General features: G+C 45.8%; 1 protein-coding gene across 4 annotated transcripts in view; it reads left to right on the forward strand.

The window, feature by feature from the left end:
* The window catches only part of CACNA1B (calcium voltage-gated channel subunit alpha1 B), a 644,201-nt gene that overhangs the window by 51,594 nt on the left and 586,529 nt on the right, over positions 1-6,078 (forward strand). The window lies entirely within an intron of this gene.

Consider the following 6,078-nt stretch of genomic DNA (forward strand, 5'->3'; position numbering starts at 1 on the left):
GGGCATGGTCTGGGACTGTGCCCTGCTCCGCTTTTTTAAACTTTGATTTTTTTAGATCCCTGAATATCCAGGGGTCTAATTTTCTCCCCATGCTGCAAGTTTACAGCATTGGGAACATTTTTTCATTCCTGCATGTGCCTGTCACCCCACCTTAAAGGAGTTCGAGGTGGGGCAAGAGGCACGTGCAGGCTCGTCTGGATGTACCCTATGTGCTTTTGGATGCAGTCATCCAAAATGCTTGAGACTAATTTTTCTGTACATTGAGATCTAGCAGATTTAAGGACTGAGATATTCTGAAGCATAAAGGCTAAAAACAAAGGGTGTTTATCATTAGAAAGCCTGGAAACTCACCTGGATAAAGCCTCTGGCTGAGATTCTGTGCTGCGTTTCGTGGAGCAAGGGGAATCAAGGAGGAAGGGCAAGTATGGCTGGTAGTAGAGTGGGGCAATTTTGGGGGGCATATTCTACTTGACTGAAACAGCTTCTGGCTTTGTGTTGATCTGTTTGGATGGGGAAAACATCTTTAAAAGGATTTTGAAAAAGTTGAAATGTTTCCATCTAATAGTCACAAGATAAACCATTTTGATCTTTTGCTTTGAAATGAGGTTTTGGTTCAAAATTTAACTAAATCTAATTTTAAATGGTTAAAAATCCAAAAAAAAAAGTTTGGCTTTGTGATCTGGAGGGCATACTAACTTATTTTGATTTGGCAAACCTACCTGCTTGCTGTATCTCACTGCTTCTCATTCCTAAGCCTAGTCCTTGTGTCAAGATTTGTAAGACAGTTTGTAGTATTGAACTGTGGGTAGGATGCATTTGTAGTGCCTGCACCAGAGGAGTTATCTTTGTTTTCTTGTCCAACGTCCACTCTATACACTGCTGCAAGGCTGTGTGTGAATGCCAGGCTGGCGACAGTATCTGTCCCTCTTCACTAATCCTAGTGCTTTGCCAGGTATCAGCCCTTAAAACAGTTTCTGTTCTAGGAATGACTAGGTCAAGTGTTATTTTCAACCCGTACAGCCTGGTCTCTCACACAGAATATGAGTAAATCCCAGAGACTTCAAATAAAAATGCTTATTTTCCATGGCAGGTGAATAACACACTCTGATTTTAGCATGAACATTTGTGAGGGGGGAAAAAAGCATTTCTTTATTGTAGGTTGTTTTAAAATCTGATCAGATTTCCTCCTGCTAGGTTGAGTTAGAATTGCAGGTACGGGCACTACCATTACCATTATTGTTGTTAACCTGTATAATAGATGCTTCTTTGGATTCTGTAGCTCTGGTCTCAGTATTAAGGGCAGTAGTCTTCTTCCTTAATTTCCCTACTGATGTTAACATCCAATGGGCAAATATCCCTTTGATTACTTCCTTCCTAGCACTTTTTCCTCTGGTAAATCCACTTTGCAGTTTGCTGTCAGCTATTTATGAAGTCCCAGAACTCAGGAGTGCATTTAAGCCAGGGGCAGGCAATTATTTCAGGCGGAGGGTTGCTTACTCAGTTTTGGCAGGCTGTCAAGGGCTGCATGGGTAGCCCTGCCTTTTGACAGGTGCCCCGCCTCCTGGTCACCTTCTTGGGACCAATGTCCTAGGGCCAGCACCGGTGGGGCCCAAAGCGGGGTACAGGCTGGCAGGGGTCTGTGGAGCTGGGTTGGGCTGCACCAGCAGAGAGAGCAAGGAGCTGGACCAGCTCCATAGAGCCCCAGCTGGCTAGGACCCCGTGCTCCTGCCACCTTGCTCTGGGCCCCACCAGCACTGGCCCCAGGACACCGGTGCAGGCCCCGTGTTCCCACTGGCTCCTGCACCCACTCGCACCCAGTGCCCCCCAGCCCCGCGGTACAGGTGGGGGGCAGCGCACAGCCCCAACCCCCTGCTTGCCAGCAGGGAAGAAGCTGGTGGTGACTTCGAGGAAAAGCGGCCCCTCACCCACCCCGTGGCTGGCACTCTCTGCTGCAGGCACTCGCAGTCCACGTGGGGTTGTCTGGAGCAGGCACAGGCAGCCCCACGTGGGCTGCAAGTGGCTACAGTGCAGGGCACTGGCCATGGGGTGAGCAAGGGGCCACTTTTCCCTGGCTCAGCACCAGCTTGTAACCTGCCTTACTGCCAGCCTGGGCCCCGTGCTGGGTCCAGGTTTGCCTGTCAGTGGCAGCAGCTGTGTCCCCCCTGCTTGCCACGATGGGCAGTGTTGGCTGCTGCTGCCCACCTGAAGCTCGTGTGCTGGGCAGCCCAGAGGCAATGGTGGCAAACATTGCCTAGTGTGGCAAGCTGGGGGGGCCGCAGCTGATGTCACCATGCACAGCCCAGATGGTCGAGGCCGGAGCTGGCGCGGGGCCCAGGCTGGTAGTGTGGCCGGCTTACAAGGTGGTGCTGAGCGCGGGGGACGGGAGGAGGGAAAAGCGGCCCCTCACCCACCCCGTGCCCGGTCCTGCAGCTACTTTCAGCCCACCTATGGCTGCCTGTGCCTGCTCTGAACAGCCCCGCGCTGGCTGCGAATGGCTGCAGTGCAGGGCACCGGCCATGGGGTGGGGGAGGGGCCGCTTTCCTCCATGCCAGGAAGGAGCCTGGGTAAAAGCTGAGCACGGGGAAAAGCGGTCGCCTGCTCCATGGCTGGTGCTCCCTGTTGCAGCTGCTTGCAGCTTGCAGGGCTGTTTGGAGAAGGCACAGGCAGCCCAGATAGTTCCGGTGCCAGGGCAGCCATGTGGTCCCAGGCCAGAAGTCCCTGCTGGGGCTGCAGGCTGGGGGGCGGGGGCCTGGCGGGCCCTGCTGTTGTGGGAGCCCGCCAGGCTTCCCCTGGGTTCGACTGCCTTTGGTTCCCATCATTTTTTACAGGAACCAAGGGCAGATAAATATTAATTTTCTAAATTTTTTAGGGGCCCTGCGGGCCAGACAGAACGGCCTTGTGGGCCGGATCCAGCCCGCAGGCTGCATTTTGCCCACCCCTGATTTAAGCAGTCTCATCTCTAGCCCTTGCAGTGAAGTGTTGTCTGGCTTCAGTGAAAGATGCACCTTCCCACTACCTTCCTGTTAGTTTACCGAATTTCAGATATATTTTAAAAAACATACTATGGACTTTTCCCAAATAAGCCACATTTGCATGCCTAAGAGAGATCAGCAGTCTCTTTCAAGGAAAGAAATGTGCAATTATTTTTTTCACAGGGGGGAAGTGTTGATCGTTTTCTTTAAAACTAACTACTAGTGGATGGGTTTAAAAAAATAAAAATAAATGGGGGAAAAATCACTTTTTATCTGAAACCAGCCTGGAAAATTTTCTTTTGGAAAATCTCTATCTAAAAGGAGACTATTTCTGGAAGTGATGAACAGTTAAAAACGGGGTTATCACTTAAACCAAAGCAGTCCCCATGAAATGAATATTATTTATACTGGAGAAGGAGAAGAGAAGCCTCTCTGGAAAAAAAAAAAAAGCTGCTTTCCTCTCCTTAATGAAAACAGTGGGCAAATGCCCTGATGTCCCAGGATCTATTACGTTTATTTTAAAATAAGCACATTAAATAAATAAAAAAGACCTTAAGAACAATAGTCTAATTTGTACGTCAAGTGAACTCATCGTATGTTAATGTCACAGCTGCATGTATTGTATACATTGGGGCTTCAAGAGCGTAGGACTAGTTGTATGTATAACTGGCTGTCTCTGAAACCAACCTTTTTGGTGCTAATGCAGAATCCTCTTTTCTTGTTGGAGAGGGATTAGATGCTCTACATTGGTATTTTAGTAGACGATTCGATGCAGTGAGCTGCGTGTATCTCATGTTAGTGCCTGGGCATTTCTTGTTGCAGAGGGAAGTTGCAAGCCCCAGCTGGCTTGCATGATAGATGGACTAACTCAGGGCTCTAGTGGAAGGTACAGGCTGCGGGTTAGTTTCCCTTTTTTCCTTATGCAGTATTGTAGATGTGTTGCAGTCCTGTTGTTTTCTGCTGTTGCTGGCTCTGGGATTCCTGCTACAGGCCCATTTGTAGCTGAGGCAAAAATACTCAGGCCACTTTGTTTCATTCAGCTGCTACTTAGAGAAAAAGGGGAGAGAGCTACTAATAATTCACAGGCTTCCAAGCCCATACATTCATCTATATTACAAGCTTGTACAACTCTCTTACGTGTTTCCAGTGGTGCTTTCACCCATCTCTTATGTGGTCCTTTCTGGTATTGCTTCTGATTATATACCAGCTAATAGCCCCTTCCAGCCTAATGCAGAGCCATTTTATTTCTAATGAATAATACATACCTGGTGAAAGGGAATAATTTATTGAAAGATGAAGAAGGGTGGCTCTATCACAGCAGTTTTGAGTTCTATTCCCAACTCTGCCATTGCCTCCCTTGCACACCCTTGGTCCGATCTGTAACCCTAGCAGGTGTCAATGGTTGTGTTAAGTGGTCACCTCTTGATGTTCTTCTTTTTTACTGGGGATCAGGCTTAAAATCTTTAAATTGTGCCAAGCTATTGTGTCTTCTGCATGAGCTTGAGCAAGCATCATTGAAGTCAATGACAAAATTCCACTCACTTCTGGGATGCAAGATTGGGCCTTGTAAAGAAGTCTTAACAGTATCTCTGTATTTCACCCCAAACATCCACTGCCATTCTGCTGAAAAAGGCAATGTCAATTAGGTTTTCAAAAATTCCTTTGCGTGCTTCCTCTGTATGTACCTTTAAAACATAAAATACCCTAATATGCATCAAAACAGATGTATTTTGGAAAGCCCAGTTTGTTATATTTGGTTTGGGGATGTAGAGCTAGATTCTAACAACCCATTCTAATAACTCATTGACTCCTCCCAAATCTGGCTATTATTAAATCCACAAAACAAATCCAGGAAGCCAAACATGGTCTCGCAGCCTGAACACAACTCCTTCATACAATGTGGAGGCAGGAAGGTATGCTACCTTCTCTTCTACTGGATGTATTCTTTTTCTGGTGTTTGCCCCAGGAATTATGTGTAGGATGCCCAGCAACGCTTGCTGGATCTGTTGCGCCCCACAGTATCATTCTTTGTGCAATAGTCAGAGTGACAGCTACAATATTTTCTGTCTTTGGAATCACTTTTTCTTAAAATTGATGCATCTTTTTATGCTCATAAAACGTATAAAATATATTTGCCATTTTGTTTCAGCATCACTTGTGTAAATTTGATTCCATCACTTTGAAATGATATCTTTGCAAACGGGGTGCAGAATGAATAATGGAATGGCTTGAAGCCTTGCAATTTCAAAGTAGTATCCATTACTGCAGAGTAATTACTACTCCATAAACTAGTCCTTTGTACATTTGAATAAGGCTTTCCATCTTTTCATATCACAGAGTCCTTCAGACACATCATATTAACTTGTTTTGAACCAAAAAGACATGTAATCTCACAGGCCTCACAATCTCAACAATTGTATTAATTAGCTTTGTGAAATATTTTGAATTTGGAAGTGTTGCCATAGTTTTGATTTGAATGACCCTGTCCCAGAGACCAGTGTACATTGCAGATGTGCTATTGTCTTATGCATCTTGAATCCAATAGGCCAATTTTTCAGTTTATTTTTGACCCAGAGGAAACAAGGGCTTGTTGCAGATCTGTCTTCTGTTGCAAATATAACCTTGCTCTGTCTTTGATTCTGTAACTTCCAGGAATGCCTTATGATGAGATTTTTTTTTGATGATGAAAATTGTAAAACAGTAATGCCAGATATATTTGGGTGTCCTTACGTTTAATGCAGTGTCCTTCCAGTATACCCACAGTGGGCTGGATTCTCAGCATAGCTCTATCAACATCAGTAGCTGAGAATCTGGTCTGAAATCAGTTCAAGTTTGGCAGTTTTTAGTTAGTATCTTCCACTGAAAGTGTTTTCCCTGTTTTACTTCTGTTTTGCCATTATTTTAACTGAATTCTGAAATTGCCATCTTAGTTTAGTGAAATAACTATTCACAATATCTAAACAAGGGTATTAGCAACACAAAATCCAAGCTTCTGTTCCAGATTTGTGCTAACTTTTAGCCTATGAAGCAGAATAGGTTTTTCCCACCTTTTGATCTCAATTTTGGTTTTGTTACCTGCCCCCCCCCCCCCCCCCCCCCCCCCACC

This window comes from Gavialis gangeticus, unplaced genomic scaffold (assembly GCF_001723915.1).
Source record: "Gavialis gangeticus isolate Ggan-Ray unplaced genomic scaffold, GavGan_comp1, whole genome shotgun sequence".
Lineage (NCBI taxonomy): Eukaryota > Metazoa > Chordata > Crocodylia > Gavialidae > Gavialis > Gavialis gangeticus.